This window comes from Periplaneta americana, chromosome 15, assembly GCF_040183065.1.
Source record: "Periplaneta americana isolate PAMFEO1 chromosome 15, P.americana_PAMFEO1_priV1, whole genome shotgun sequence".
In the NCBI taxonomy this organism is placed as follows: Eukaryota; Metazoa; Arthropoda; class Insecta; order Blattodea; family Blattidae; genus Periplaneta; species Periplaneta americana.
In genome coordinates this window covers 113,050,096-113,068,099 of record NC_091131.1, presented here as the reverse complement: position 1 = coordinate 113,068,099, position 18,004 = coordinate 113,050,096, and the positions used below count along the sequence as shown (strand labels likewise).

Below are 18,004 nucleotides of genomic sequence, written 5' to 3'. Positions count from 1 at the left end.
TTTTGAACCTGGAAATTTGAATCTATAATGAAGATCCGTGATTTGCAAATGCTTGAAATATTTATACAAAATTTCTTGACAGTGCTTCGCTTAAATGTCATTTTTAAGGTAGCCTATATGACTACACTATCTCCTACCTTTGCTAGGAATCCATTGTAAATTCCTTATCGGAAGCAGAGACATACGAAAAGTAGAAGTCATTATCTTCTGCGATAAGATCGTGGGCAAGAATAAGATTAATTTCCTTCGTATTTCATGTTCTGGAGGTCATTTATGAAACAATGATGTCATATGATGAGTTGGCTGTGTGTACTGACAGCAGCTGTCAAATGCGTCATCGACTGATGAGTAGCGAATATCAACAACCAAATTATGGTATGAAGTTTATAAACATGCTAACATAGGTATAAATATAGTTAAATATTGGCTTGATTTTAATTTTATTTCGTTAACTATTATAAAAACAACATTAATCCTCATATTATTGTAGTCCGAACTTCCGATTAATACCTAGTGGGATGGGTTTGTGTTTGACATAACTTTTTTTTTTTTTTTTTTTTTTGCACGGGTACCTACTTGTAATGTCTAGAGATGCTGTCACATTTTCATTGCAAAATTATTCCTGGTTACAATTATTTTTATGATATCATTTATTTCTACCACCACCGCCCACAGTGAATAAATTTTAAGATATAAGATTACTTTTAATTAAAATTGGAATTAAAATTTCGTCGTCGTCAATGAACTCCAGATACGACAACATTGGGTTTTATTCTACGTGGAGTATCCTAGATATGACAACATTGATTAAAATTCTGTTATAGTTTCTGGATATAACTCGTAACTCCTGCGATGTGATATTATTTCAGAAGTGATTCATAAATTCATATGGCCGACTATTTGTAGTCTAACGACTGTAAAGGCTGGCATATCTACTCCGTAATTTTTTTTAGCTTGAAGGCGAAGGTCGAACGATGCCGAGAACGTCGTGTAATTTGCAATTTCACTAGCATAAGGTGGATCGTCGAACGACAATAGTGTCAGCGTTCCACGCGAGTATAAGTATATTAAATTAAGGTTGGGAAAGAATAACTTTTGGGCTTTTGGCTTTTCTTGAAAGTATCATGCCAGAAATATATTTTTGTCAATAATTTAGTTCTTCAACAAGTTAATGTTTTTAACTATTTTCGTTGTAAAATGTTACAGGTTGAAGGAAAAAAGCCTATAAATACTATGAGAATCATAAATTCATATTTTAAACCCTTTCTGGTAGAATAATAGGAGAGACTGTTGTACCTTTAGCATAGTGTACCTTTGAACATTTTTTGTTTTTTACTGCTACCTAGAGAACTCAAGCTGAAGTAGATTGTAGAGAAAGCCGCTAAGTAGCTCTGGTCGTAGTTTCAGTTTGATTTATTGCAAAGTATGAGTTCTGTGGACAAAACAATTTTTTTAGTACCAAAAGTAAATATTTCGTTCATTATTATATGTTTTCTAACACAAAACCAGATTGTATTTGTTACTATCAGTCAAGTACGGTGTGTTTCCTATCTTCTGGTGAGGAATAACAAATTTTTATTTCCATGATTTATTCGAATCTCTAGTTTTGGTAGCCATATTGGTTTAAACGTGCACCCTCTTGCACCTTTGAGCATAAAACATCTTGTACCATAGAACATGTTCCAAGGTACACAATATTATCGGTTTTCGTTTTTCTTTTAATTTAAGACCATGTCACAAAGTAAGTCTGGAGTTAAGAGGCACCCAAGTTGATACGAATGTCTTGAAGAAAGCTGTTGAAACACTTATTGCTTCTCCAGGAAATAAAATCTCAATCAGAGAAGCCTGCATTGGTTTATAATTGTAAATACATTTTAAATATGACTGTCAGTCTCTACAGCTATATTCCCAACTATATTCCACGTGTTCCAACTTACAAGAGAGTATGTTCCAAGGTACATGAACCTGTTGTACCTTTGAACACATTACATATCCCTTCATTTTATTTTTTCCATCGTTAATAGGCCTGAAAAACAGGAAAATACATACAGAAAGTTGTAAAGGAATGTTCCACAATTATTTCAAGCATTTTTTTCATTTAACAAATTTCATTTCCTAAAATTAAAAAAAATAAATAAATAAAATGTGAAAAGTGTTGAAAGGTACAACAGTCTCCCCTTCGCCGCTAAAAACGTATAACATTTTGGAAAGACCATTGCTAGTAGCCATTTTGAAGTGAGACTTGGAGCACAAAGAAATAGGATTAGAATCGTCTTTTGGATCATAAAATGAATTTGGACTTCTTGAAAGAATCAGATACGCACGCATTTTCGGAATTTATTCAGGGCAATAGATTGAATTGGATGAAACAGATAGAAAGTATGTATAATAACAGCATACTCGAACAGCTTCTACACTAACAATATGAAGGTAAGGGATGTTTTTGAAAACCGAATAAGCAAATAATTGACGCCGTAACAGGCCACGAGATCTAAAACGGGAAAGGATGATTTTTCGTATGGAGGCAAGTTGTTCATAACAAGGACCGACACGATGTGTTCTACGCGTGAACACATCTGAAATGCGAAGTCGTGCATACAACTTAGTTTTATTAAGACTGATTGAAAGAGGGAAATTGGTATTGATTGAAATTAAAGACTTTTATTGGCTTGTTTGCTGACAGACCAGTATTTGCAGCGTAATATATTACCATGGCAACAAGCTTCCACTAATGTGCGCAAATCCAGTACTGAAGATGCTACAGATTAGGAATTAATGTTAACCTCATAAAATCATCTTGGATACATTTTTTTTTCTCTCCACCGCGTGTATAATATATATTTTTTATTATTATTTTAGGCTGTAGAAGTGACTTTAATTGGTCTAGATCATGCATTTTCAAAGTTACAAGATGTATAAATCCTAAGAAATGGAGTGTTCAACCCCTCTAATTTATATGTCTGCTAGAATAGGATGCCTTGCCTCTGATTTAGTACACAATCGGTTGCCATGGCAGCACGATTCTACGGGACGTGATAATTATAACTTGCGAAACTTGCATGGAGATGGATGCTTGTGCTAATGCGGAGTATCTCACCCCTTCCCACTCCCCCCCCCCCCAGAAGCATGCAACACCAGTTTCGTCAGAATTGGGCAAATGATTTACTGACTGACAGACAATTAGCCAAGAATACACTTGAAAATTAGTTCACTTGATGATTCAGCTCAACAAAATACAGAATCGACTCACCCAATAGTATGTGAATCTTGAAGATTTGAGGCTTAATAGTCAATAAAATTAAAAACAAAACGGTGACTTGTATTAGTTGAATCATTGCAGATAGTAAGTGACTGTACAATTATCTTAAACTCATAAAATTTCCATTACTATTGTTTATATATTATGACTAAACGACATTTCATACAAGTTGAGAAGATGCGAAGACATTTTTTCCCCCGTCTACTTGCCCTGAGTCCGTCAGTGACAGACCGGTAGCTGTTACCTCTTATACCTGCACCCCTTAACTGTACAAACTAGAAAATAAAATATTAACTAAAGTACATAAGTGAATATAAAATAGAGTCACACAGATGTTTGACAATTAGCCTATGTGTTTGAGTATATTTTAGTGTCGTTCTTACTATATTTTCAACTAATAATTAAATTAAGGAATGTTGGTTTGTTTTATGAAGTCAGTGGGGAGTGACACAGTGAAGATTGTCTCATTGTGTATGCTGTAGAGTAGCAACTGGCAGTGAAGAAAACATTATCGTCCGCTGTAAGTAGCTTTTTAATGTGCCAGTTATTATAAACGCTTAGTATAGACTTTCGAAATATAGATTAGCGGTAAACATTTTCAATAATAACATTTGTTACTATGTTGAAAGTGATTTAGTCGAACGTTAGTAAGATGGACAGTAGCATCTTCCCCTTCACTGATGGTAGAGAGTGTGAGTAGAGAGGAAAGCCTATCAACCAAATGAAATGGGGAATATAGTCCTGCGTTTGGTTACTTTGAGTACAAGTTAGATGCACATGGATCATACTACGTAGCTTGGAACAGAGAGCTCTGACTCGTCTCCCCGGTCCCTTTTGTATATTTACATCTGCTTATTCGTATAGGGTAGAACAGGCACTGAACAATGGCAATACTACTCACGCACCACGCAAGTGGATTTAATAACAAACAAAATATTTATTTAAAGCCATCTTATGGGCAACAGAAGATTATTCTCGCAACAAGTAGGCTAAAACGAACCTAGATTCTAGATAGGTCCACTTTTTTTTCATAATATATTTTTTACTTAAAAATATAAAAAGCAATCTTCATTACTTTCGCATATTTTTAATCTACAGACTTGTTTTTTCTTTCTAATACCAAAATCACCTGAGATATTTGTCTAAGGAAGAAATAAGAAATAAGTGAGTCGTAAAGTCATTGAGTCGACTCATTCCAATGATACGGATCTTACGGATTTGATAGTTGGTAACAGCAACTTTCCTGAACTGACAAAATGCTCATAGAAATGACAATAATTGCAGAGAGTAAATCACTTTGTATGGAATAGTTGAATTGGGCCCTAACAATTATTATTATAATTCTAAAAAAGTGTAATATAATTATAATAATTTGCAATAATTTTTAATAATTATTATATTAATCCATTCCTATTGAAATCGAACTAGCATGAATTATTGTAGCTGTTAAGATGTAAATATTTTAACTGACCGATTTTATGAGCCAATTCACGCAAAAGTTCATTTCTTTTCGAAATATTCATTTATTTGTTTATTTATTTATATACATATTTATGTATTTATTTATTTAATTATGTATTTATTTATTTATTTTATCTGGCTGAGTTAAAGCCATCAGGTAAAACAAATCCGAAGAGAAGAAGGAAATAAGAAATAGAAGTAAAATTACAGATACAAATACAAAAAACCACAAATGCAAAAAGAATGAGGGAAATAATATATATATATATATATATATATATATATATATATAGTTAAGCTTCGTATTCCACTTACCTAAAGACTGAAGTTAAAGACTCATTGGGTATGTAGTACGCCGAACACAGGTAATGCAACGGATAAAGATATAAACAAACAGGTCGTCGCTGCGTGTTTGTGGAGTATAGTCAACTCCCTACATTCTGAAGCTATACTAGTAAACACAGGCTTGAGTCATGATGTTCCTTTTCGTCGTGATTTTTGCAGTGAATAATAACGTGCATTCGTAAGTTACGGAACTTGAACATATGCGGATGTCAATTGAAATGATTTTATATTGCAAGAAATTATTTTAATAGCACATGACGTTATTGGTGCATGATGTAACACAAGATATTCCTATTGTTTGATATTTTTTCGTGTTTAATTAGGATACCTATTGCATATGTCGCTCATCACTGAAAACCCAATAATTTTCTATATAATTTTTTAGAAATTCCATAAAATGTAGATTATTTCATTTATTAATTGGGATGTTGGCACTGAACATCATGGTAGGCTACACAAATGCATGCTAAACGTCGATTTAATGCCTTCACCATTTTCAGATTTTGATCATACTGGTTCTTTTCGGTTACGTTCAACACACTTTCTGTGCCTTTGATATTGCAGTGTCTTTCAGTGCATTGTCTTTGTCACTTTTACGTTTATTTTGCTCAATTTATATATGTAATGTTGTCTAATATTGACTGTTGAAAATATAGGTTCAAATATTCTCAACTATGCTCTGCAATATTACACGCTTGAGCGTCTTATTTAAGGCATTTTACCTCTGCAGTGGACCTTTAATCAGCCACAAAGATGTAGTTACTTAAATAATACGACTAGTAAAAGCAGTGATCGATAAGACTACTCACTATGACTGCGTCCGGTTTTGACTTTATACAGGAAGAGGGCAGAGTATGCTTAACTATTTTGTATACGAACGTACCTGTACCTGGACTATGACGTCACATATAGTACGAATCAGGCAACCTCATTCCAGTTTATAGGTAGCCGGAATACGAAGCCTATATATAGTACTAATACAGTATATTGTTTACCATTAGTGATTAATATATACAACATCTGTTCTTTTAGACTTATTATTAGATTATTTACAGACAAACTATTAGTTTATTCTGTGAGTCAATAAAAAGATAATTGAATCGACTCACTTAAGTACCACTTGGTTCGTAACGGTTTTGAAAATTAGTCAAAATAATTTTTATAACTATTTTCTTCAACGACTAACTGAAATAGTCAAAGCAACAAAAGTTTTCGAAGTTAAAATATGCACGAAAATTAATTAAATTTCAGAGTCCCAGCTTTATAGCAATTAAAGTTTCAAAAATTAAATTTTGCACAATGAAATTAAAGATATTCAGTGGTCGCCAGGCTACGGAAGTTTCTAAAATTGGATTCACAGAAGAGATTATGGGGAACACGGTAAGAAATCGCGCGTTGCTAGGAAACTGTGAAGAAAGCGTGAGTCCCTGCATGAAGAACGTGTAGTGGCCCACAGTAGTAATTATCGGAGCGGGCTAGTGGTTAATCTCTGGGGAGCAATTTAAATATGCAACACCCACAAAAAGAGCAGCATGCACAAAAACTTATGTTAATCCTGCTACCTGCGCCTGGGATGCCTCCGTCTACCTGCTCCTGCGAATGCAAGCGAGATGAAATGATGATGATGATGATGATGATGTTGATAATTGTGATTATGATGAAGATGATTACGATTATGATATCATCATCAGACCACGGAATTGTATGCACTAAAACACCTGAAAATATGCATGCAACTATGCGCTAAAAATTGAAATATATATATATATATATATATATATATATATATATATATATATATATACAGTAAAAATACATTTTAGAGGTTTAATAATACGATATAAATGAAAATAATTTAAAGTAATAACTGTTATAAGCCATATTGCACAGAAAACGATTTTCCCATCAGTAAAAAAAACATTTGTCTTCAGAAGCCCATTTCTTCATTTTTTTTCTGCTGCTTTTTTCTTTCGGCATAACTCATCCGTTGAACTTGTAAGCAGATCGGTCATGTATTTTCTCTTCACTTGATTTTACAGTACAACTTCATGGATGAATATATAATAGGATGTGAGACTTACTGAGTTCCCCGTAACACATACTACAGGCGCTCTTGTAGAAATTGATCTTGCTGCCACCTGTTGGGAGGAGGGGCGTTATTACATCTAGCAGCGCACCAAGTAGCGAAAAGAGTAACTAATTACTCCATGCATTTAGCAGCGCACCTGGTGACGAAAATGTTAAATTGTGCAGAAATTTTCCCTCCCACCCTCATAGATATTCAAAACTAACCCAATTTAAAATAAAACATTTACATTTTTATTCCTCACAGCATCTTCTACTGAAAATTCTGACCGGAGCCAACAGGAAGATAAAAGAGACGATCTATTTTACAGTACCCGATTAAAATATAACCAGACAGAGACAAAAAATAAAGCAAAAGATAATCGGGATTGTATTCTTTGGGTATTTAGTCTACAGCGCAATGGACAAGTCTGCAAGCATTACTTAGTTCAGTTTATTACATTACTATTACTTTACAGTACATTCAACAACACTATTTTTATAACGTCCATAAACATCACTGTTTACCATACACTGCTTATACACACACGTATCACTTTATTTATGTTCACTTATCAGCAAGTTTCTGTCTGCCATCTTGTCTCTTCGAGCAATATCTCGAACGGATAAATAGAGAACTCTGGGTAAAGTACCAAATACATAGTTCTAATGTTCACCACCTACGACGTTGGGCGCTGATCATCTTATTTGAGCCCCCTGCCGTCAGATGGTGCTGACCGCAGTTTCGCATCCTATTATATATTTATCCATTATAACTTGTTGAAATGAAAACTTATATCCACGAGACTTCATTGTCGCAGGTGTTTAAATAATTCAGTTTTGTTTCTATGAAATCAGAGCACACTAGCAGCATTGTCTTCACAGCAGTTTCATGACCTCAACAGACTTTATTATCCCAAGTGTCTAAATACATTAATTTTTGGTTCTACGAAATCAAAGTAAAAGTAGTGAAAGTCTGAATGACATTAAGGCGACACGTATTTTCGCCCTCGAATTGGGGATGTTTGTTAATTAATAGCTATTTCGTGGATATTAAATTTTGGAAGATGGAATTATATTTATTATTTGGAATTATTAAGGGGTAATTTTGAAATAGAAATTATTTCCTTTCTTGTGGTTATTGCAGCTATAACCAGGAGAGCTCAAATTACATTTACACACAGGGTGCGAATTAAGATTTCTGATGAGGTGGGGGGGATAGAATCCTAGGTAGAGAATACTATACATAAAATTATTATTATCCTCATTCGATACGGCTCAACGCTTGGTCGCATTGAGTTGCTTGTCTTGCATCTTGATCATAATAATTATTATATCCATGAATAGGCTTGAGATAAGATGTGTAATTTCTAAGTTACTGATTGTTGTCAGCTTGCCGGTGATGATAATACATCAATATTATTTTCTTTGCTTACTTTGTACTTTATAAAGTACATACACTTGTATTAAAACAATTTCATTCTGTGAGGGGGGATAGAAGTTATTCCTAGCAGGGATGTTAATATGAATTTATGATAACTTTCCAACACGGGGGAAATCCTCATCCCCCTCGTTATTTCGCACCCTGCTTACACGGCAAGTAGGCCTATGTACACAGAGCAGAACATGTTAAAGTGGAAAAGACCAAACTTAGACACTAGGAAGAAATATCCATTGTAACCGTAGTAATTTCATGTCCCCAGCAGTAATTAAATAGTTATTGGCTTTATTTCCGACATAATTTTTATATTTCTTGGAAATTATTCTTATTTTTATCAGAGAGAAATTTTGAAATTATATAATAAATCGGGAAAAACAAGGAAAGATGTTAATATATCCATTTAAATATGCAAAATAAAATATATATGCATTTAAACGGGAAAACACTCGAAATATGCATTTATGCAAAATAAATTTGGCCTCATTCGAACGTAAAAACACTTTAACTTTTTCAATATGCCAAATCACTAAAAAACATGAAATTGCATGAAGTTCCGCGGTCTAATCATCATCATAATCATCCTGATTTGTGAGGATTACGAACCAACAAAATGTAATCGGAAATTGCTGTTTCTGAACAAATGGCTTTTTGTTGAACTGCAAAATTGTCAGAGACGGAGCCTGGTTGTTTTATGGGACAAACAAACGGACATACCTAGAGAAGCCAAAGGTGCTTTCAGCAGGTGTGGGATCGTTGAACTTCATTGTGATGCTAATTGCAGTTAACCAATCACAATTTGTTACCCGAACACAATGAGGTAGTGTAAATTAACGAAGACAAATGCGACTGTAACATTAATAAAATCTCCCGTACCGTCCGCATCCTCGTTGAGTCTGGAGCTTTGCTATTTCTCGTTTGAACCAGGCACGCTTGTTTGTCGATTCGAAGCTGCATTTTGGCGTGGGCTCGATTCCCGCTTGGGCTGATTACTGGGTTGAGTTTTTTTCAGCAAACATCATCTCCCTATCACAATTTTCAACGAAGCTAAATAACCTAGTTGTCGATACTGCATCATGAAATAACCAACTAATATATTCCTCGTTTCATCTCTCGATTTTGTCACTTTTCCGTGACGTTTTAAAGAAGGTCTATTCTAAGAGAAGGTAGGATATAAGAAAGTCGCAGCCGTTAGTCAGATAGAGTAATTTCTGTAAATTATGTATTCTTTGCTTTGATTATCCTTTTCTTCATAATAATTATTATCGTCAATTTGTCTTTCACTTCAAACCTCGAGTGGTATTTATTAGAACTGCTTCACGAATAAAATAAAAAAATAATTGAAACATATTTGCGCTAATGAATTTGATTATTATTTATCAATGCAGTTGAGAACTTGGTTACTGGATGACGTCATTATTGCGTTATATGACCTACCTAATCAATTGTTAACAATGTAATAAATAGGCTTTATAACCAAAATATGAACGGACTAGGCCTATTAATTGAACTTCGTTTTAAATACATAATATTACATGTACACTTGTCACGCATATTTCCACTGCACACCGATTCTTAACGACTCTTCAGTAACAAGGTGATAGTATCAGACTCAGAGTAATAACAAACTTATAGCGATAAATAGTTTAAAAGAAAAGCACTGTGATTGGTTTTGGTTTACTCATAATAATAATAATATTATTATTATTATTATTATTATTATTATTATTATTATTATTATTATTATTATTTTAACAGTGAAATGTTTTTGAAGTGTTAGTGAAATCAGGATAGAATCAGTGAAATGTGTCGTAGTTCCATTGTAGTGAGTTAGTTGACAGCGAAATGAGTGTAATTTGAAAGGTACTTGTGCAGATATGAATATATACTCGTGGGTTCTAGTTCGATCTTAGTTTTCAGATACAAACTAGATTTATTTCAAATGTTATTTTAAGTGATCGTTTCATTTAATTTAGTATATTCCCTGTTGTTGTTGTTGTTATTATTATTATTATTATTATTATTATTATTAATTAGTGTTAGTATTAATTATTAGTATTATTATTGATTGTATTTTTAATTAATAAGTTTATTATTGTCATTATTGAGTGTAATTAGTTACCACTGCCACCGGGTATATACCCACTGCAGTGTGAATAAATACATACATACATACATACATACATACATACATACATACATACATACATACATACATACATACATACATACATACATACATCTTCTTAATCACTTTCTTTACTTACTTATCATCATGGTCATCATTACGGCACCAGCAATTGCACCAGCATATCCTTTTGCTTTTTCCTCATCAATTTCTTCATCGTCTTAATCATCATGATCTCTATCTTCTCATTTATTACATCATCTTTTACTACACTTGTCACCTTCATGTTACCTTTACATCTGATCAATCTTTATATTGTTATCCATTTTCATCGTCTTTCTGTTATTAATTGCAGACATCAACATCTACATTTCCATCAAATTGCTATTCTTATTCAACACCATAATCATAATCTTCTTCGTCGTCATCATCATCATCATCATCATCATCATCATCATCATCAACTTCTTCTCTGTCATCTACATCGTAATTATCTTCATCTTCTGTATTATTATTATTATTATTATTATTATTATTATTATTATTATTATTATTATTATGCAGTAGTTACTGTGTAAATTTAACTTATAATGAGAAAATATATTCAATTAAATTTGCGCTATTTGCTTCGTGACTTTGAAATGCTTATACTAAATCTATCAGAAAGAAAAACATTTCTTTTTATTCTTATTGCCTTCTCATTTTTCATCCGTTAAATTTGGTAATGGTTTAGGCGAAAACAAAAAAGGAAGCATATTGATGAGCATCCTTTAACTCTCTTAGAATATACATTTAGATCACTTGGAAGCAATTATTTTACTAAGAAATCATCCCAAACGTGAATTAATGATGGTATGAACATCGGCCACCGGTACGGTAGAAAAAGAGTGGGATAATGAAAAAAGAAGATCGTTGCCAAGGCGTATCTTTTACCATCATCACCCATGATGCAGCGCGGGTATCACGACTCTCAGCGGGGGTGATGTCAGCGCCTCTGTCGGCCAGCTATATTCAGCTATTTTAAAGATGTTACCAATTGAAACAGCGTAGGTCCACCTTGCAATAAACACGCTATACCAAGCTTAACCTTACAACAAGTGACTAATAGGTTCGAAACAACTCTTGCTTGACCTTTTGAGGCCTTAACCGAAAAATAGTCTATTATTATTCAAATATGATTCTTTGCTGTCGTAGATCTATCTTGCATGTTGGTACGTGGTTTGACCCCTCGTTAAAGAGCTGAAAATTACGCACCTCGACTGTCATTTCATAAATATCAATGAGTACTTTTACTAAGGCTGAATGATACTGTGGCGTAAATCATACAAGGTTTTATTACCCCTGACGTGCCAACTACCTGCACCAGCCTCTGAATCGAAAGTAAATACCAATCCTTGTAATATATGAGCCAACAGGTTCCCCGGATTAAACTCTGAACTGAATAAATAACTACGTAGAGGCGACGCTTTTGAGAGTTCCAAGCTGCAGTGAAATGGAAAATTATTTAACGTCACTACATGGACTCTTCAGACCAGTGGCGACTCGTGATATTTTTTGTATGTAGGATATGAGATTGACGTCTGATGACCAAGACAGAAACTAATATTAATAATATAATATTAGTAATAATAATAATAAGTAAAAGTAAAGGTATCCCCGTCAAATGCCATGAAGGCACTTGGGGGGCATGGAGGTAGAGCCCCATGCTTTCCATGACCTCGGCACTAGAATGAGGTGGTGTGGTCGGCACCACGCTCTGACCGCCTTTTACCCCCGGGAAAGGCCCGGTACTCAATTTTATAGGAGGCTGAGTGAACCTCGGGGCCGTTCTGAAAGTTTGGCAACGAGAAAAATCCCGTCACCACTCGGGATCGAACCCCGGACCTTCCAGTCCGTAGCCTGCTGCTCTACCAACTGAGCTACTCGGTCGCAGTAATAAAAATAGTTATAGTAATAGTAATAATAATAATAATAATAATAATAATAATAATAATACATAGAGCATGCAAAATCAATACAAGCAGGCCTATGTTAGTCTTTGACTCACCATTCTGGAACTGGCACTTTATTAGTAGTGAAGTTCGATTCTCCTCCCCTTTTTTAGTTGAGAATATGGTACTTAAGCCATTGTACTGCCAGATATTTACCGATGTTCCGTCGTACGTTTGCGCAATTAATTTCTTGCTACAGTTAAATTCTTCTAAACGATCAAATACAACTACAGATATTCTTTCGGCTGTCCTGTCATCTGAAAGTCCTATTAATTCTTGTATTTATTATAGCTTATTTTATTTATTTTTATGTAATTTTGTTTTTTAATCATTTTGTTCTTTATATTATATCATTTTAAATAATTTATTATTTCGTTTATTCTAGTGTTTTAAAATGGCCAATGAACTGCATTTAAGGAGGCTATAAGGGTATTTGAAAATTCTTATTGTAGTCTTTGACAGGATCTCCACCACCCAGAAAGAAGGGCCGTAGTATTAGGATACGCGGTCATATCCTCAAACGTGGTTAAACTCAAGCTGTACCCCGCCCTCCGCACCCACCCCTTTCCAACTAACTTCACTGGTATGAATTTCCTTTTGCTGTAAGATATTTGGATGGTTTCTCGGAAATTATTTCTGAACTGTGCAGTGGCGACAACTCACGACAGAAAGTGGAAGTTTAAAAGTAATTAATACGTCGGGACGCATTGGAATTCAAAATCTGCAATTAAAATGTTTTCTATCCTCATGGGCACGAAATAAAACTACTGTAGAATCATCCTTATATCCTTCATGGAGGAATCGCCAATGTTTCAGACTTTCGATCATGATGATGACGATCATGATTACATATACATAGTGTTTTGTCCAAGGGCAGGTTTTTCATGCAAATTCAGCATTCTCAAATCTTTACTATTTTCTGCCATCTTCTTAGTTTCAGCATATGATCCATTATCTCAATGTCGTCTATCATGATTTTTGTTTTTTTCTTCTGCCATGAACTCTTCTCCCGTTCACCATTCCTCTCAGTGCATCCTTCAGTAGACAGTTTCTTCTCAGCCATTGATCCAACCAATTCCTTTTTTTCTTCTTGATCAGTTTTTTTCTTCGTTCAATCTATCCAACACAGCTCCATTTCTTATTGTCTGTCCATTTCACACGTTCCATTCTTCTCAATATCCATATTTCAAATACTTCTAGTCGCTTCTCTTCACTTCGTTGTAATGTCTATGATTTTGCTCCATACAACGCCACATTCCACACAGAGCACTGATAGAGTCATAATGGAGCAATAGTGGAATAAAACTAGCAGGAAGAATCTATCTATTCTGAGAAAGTTTTCTACTAAACGGCTTTGTTCACTATAAATCTCACATAATTTTTCGAGAATCGAATAACTAACTCTATATTTATGTGAGAAACTGCCCCCTGATTCTAGCTGCAATGAAATGTAAAGTTTCCAAAGTTTCGAAACTCTTGATTGGTTCTGTCTTCAGCTACCTATATAGATATTGCTCATAGAGTATGTGATATGTTCAGCAGATGTGGGTTGTCTGCTATAAATGATAGTCGGTTCTTTTTTCCGTTCCCAATATAAGAAATTATAACAATTAATACAGGAAATAAAATTTGATGTTTTCATGGAAATAAACATTTTGAAGAATACTTGTTATAGAAAACGTGGTTTTTTATCATATCTTTCTGTCTGCCTGTCTGTGAACAGCTATTTCTTCTGAACTATTAGACGAGTTTTGTTTATAAATTGTTATAGGCCTATGTAGAGCCAATTTACCAGGGATTGCGCAATAAAATGTGGAATTTCATTAAACATTAATTGAGGGGTTTGCCGGAAGAAGGGCGTATACGTCAATATGGCGAATTGAGATAAATGGAATCTAAGATTTTAAAACGCAACTGAATAAAATGTTATACACGCACGCAGCCCTGTCCTGCAGGTATGTGCAGTACAATCAAAACAAAATTTCGCTACTATAATTATTCACTACATTTTAAACAGTTTTCCCGAAGAAGGGCGTATAGGTCTATCCGCCCTTCTTCCGGCAAAGCCCTCAATTGGTACTTATTTACAATTGATAACATGCGATTAAAAATACTCCAAATGGAAGCAGTTGATTTTCTTTGTGATTTCATGTTTACATAAAATAAACATAATGATTGAAATTGTATATTTTCACATTTAGCATGTAATTTCCTTCCTTGTCCTACCGCCTCCTGCACAAAAGAATGACCACACGACACGACGTGCAGGTAACCAAAGATAAGATATGTGGAGTAACGTTTAACATGTCTTATTATGAAACGAGCGGACCCAAGTTCAAATCGTGGTTGAGACAATGTACCTGGTTGGAGTTTTCCGAGGTTTTCCTTTAATCGATTGAAGCGGAAATGCTGGGCAACTTAGGTGTTGGACCGGGATGATATAAATCGCCTCCGAGGGGGACCATTTACCTTTCTTCAAGTATGTAAGTTTGTCTCCTATTTACTAGAGATGTGATACGTGAATTGACCTCCATTTGTGTAAGAAGCCCAGTCTTTAAATCCGCCACTTTCTACGCGTGTCTGCCAAAATAACGTATCGTAAAATTCAACGTCTAGGGCTAAGCAGTGCATATCGAGGAGGAGGAGGAGGAGGAGGAGGAGGAGGAGGATAGGAGAATGAAATTGTAAGGTTATTTTTCGGATTTCTTTTGTGCAACCAGAGTATATTGATGAATGGTTCATAGATATAATGTAATTACAACCCAAGAACGGAGGAATAAGAGAGTTCAGACTAAATTCTATAGGTACACTTACGTCACAGAAGACGTCATCTTCTGTCCATTGCCGTGGAGAGAACAATCATCAATTAGACGCACCACAAACAACCGTGCAGCATAGGAAACTCAACATTCTTCTTAACGCCAGCCATATAAATATTATATCATTACATTGAAGTTATAAAACGAATAAAGTGCAACACTTACGGGTCATTTAGGAGCAAGGGCAAAAGGAATAAGACTGTGTTGCATAACGAATTATTTTTATGAAATAAAACACTTGTTCTTCAGCAACAACAGTAACGATTTCAGTTTCTTAGGGCTCTTTGTTTTAAATTCCACCCTGTTTAAAGGGGCCAGTATTTAATATTTTATAGTCAACTCATTTTCAGTTTTATGACGAAGTGTTTCTAACTGAATTTAACCACATTTTTAACCATACCAGTAATATAGGACACACCATTTAAGCAAACTTTGTGCTAGGTCTACTAGCTAGTTTTGTATTGTTTGTTTTCTTACGTTCCAGTGTTTATCCATGTATTTTATTGACAGTCCTAAGACTATGGGAAGGAAAATTTTGGTTCAGTGGCGGATTTTAAAACGGGAGGCAATTTACCGTCTCCGGTTGGATTCGGGCTCATTTATTCACATCTAATTATCATCATTACCATAGGCAGGGTTAAGTTCACTATGCAGGGTGCTGTATTAATAAAAGAGCGTAATCGTTCGGCGACAAATATTCATAATTATTCTCCGAACGCCGGCTGGTGACACACGGAGGAGACTGTCTTAGGGACGAGTGGGTTTGCCTGCTCAAAATCCGGATACACTGCGAACCTTATATAGTCAGCCGGCGTGGGTTGGAATTTGCTCAGTTCGAGAATTAGAGCAATAATTTATATCTTCTAGGTCGCAGTGCTGCGTCATAGTGCACTTTCTGAAATTCAATTCAATTCAGTTCAGTTCAATTGCTGATTTTGGCTCATGATCTTCACGAAGATAAAAACAGGACCGTTCAAAAAGACGAATTCCGAAGTGATATTATTATTATTATTATTATTATTATTATCATTATTATTATTAATAGAAAACAAGACCGTAACAGGCCACTCGTTTTTCATTTTTCATTTCATTTATTATATTCCCTAGATCTTACATTAGCAATGAATCTTTAAGATATGGAACAAGTCAAAATTTTACAAGATTATACAATTTTACAATTTTTACAAATTTTTTACAATATTTTACAATGTTTACAATTTTACAAATTTGCAACTTTTTACAATTTTTTACAATATTTTGGCGAGATGTAGTGAGATGAGGTGAGGCCCGAGGATTCGCCAAAAGATTACCTGGCACTTGCCTTATGGTTGGAGAAAACCTCGGAAAAAGTCCAATCGGGTAATCAGACCAAAGGGAGTGAAATGAAGTGAGGCCGAGGACTCGCCATAGACCATCCGGCATTAGTCCCATGGCTGGAAAACCTCGAAAGAAACCAATCAATGAGACCAAACGTGGGATCCAACCCAAGCCCGAGCACAGCTCCGGATCAGCAGGCCACCGAGTCTGTCGACTGAGCTACATCGATGGCTCTAAAAAAATATTCAGTACATAGCCAATCAGATTATTAAATTTACAAATGCAAATAATAATATCATTCATCTGTTGAGCTATAAAATATAATACATATCAAATAAGTTAATTCAATTTAAAAACATAAACAATTCAATCAGTTGAGGTGTACAGAAATTGATAATACTTATCATGCAAATTACTTGAAATTACAAACATAAACAATTTATCAATAGAGCTATACAGATTACTATTCAATTTAAAGCATATACAATTCATCATCCGAGCTATACAAACATATACAATACAAAGTAAACAGATTAATTCAATTTAAAAGCCTAATACTTGTCAGGATGACGATGAAGATGATGATCATGATGATGATGATGATTATTATTATTATTATTATTATTATTATTATTATTATTTTGCATATTATTGTTTATTATAATTGAATGTCTAATCGTACTAACGTATTTTTTTAAAATAAATGCACAACGAACTTCATGGTGTCTGAACATAATACATAGTACGGTCTACATTAGTGGAAAATATAATAAAATATGGCAAAAAAGGGTTCTAGAGAAATAATATTGCCAAAACATCTCATCAGAAAGCAAAGAATGTTACAGTGTAGCGAATGTTTGAAAAATGAAAAGTAAGAGATGAATAATGGACCCAATCTCACGAAATGACGACCATTTATAACATCTCCATCAAGATTACCGACACTAAATAACCTCAGTAGCTGATAGATCGTTATAAAGTAACCAATCTTCCCAAGATAATATGAGGGTTCTGAAGATTTTTAATAATTGTTGTCCAGAGACCCTGGCAACTTTAATAGCACGTTCAAAAACTATCTTGAGAGGGAAATTAAGTCGAGTTACCTGTAGGGGACTGCAATGATCGGAAGTTTCGAAGCTCTATGAATAAATATTAGGTCCAACACAGCACGAGTGGAAAAAT

At 34.4% G+C, this 18,004-nt stretch overlaps 1 protein-coding gene across 1 annotated transcript in view; it reads left to right on the top strand.

Annotated features, from left to right (window-relative positions):
- LOC138715267 (zinc finger protein ZFP2-like) overlaps nucleotides 1-18,004 on the top strand; it is a 647,197-nt gene that overhangs the window by 353,032 nt on the left and 276,161 nt on the right. The window lies entirely within an intron of this gene.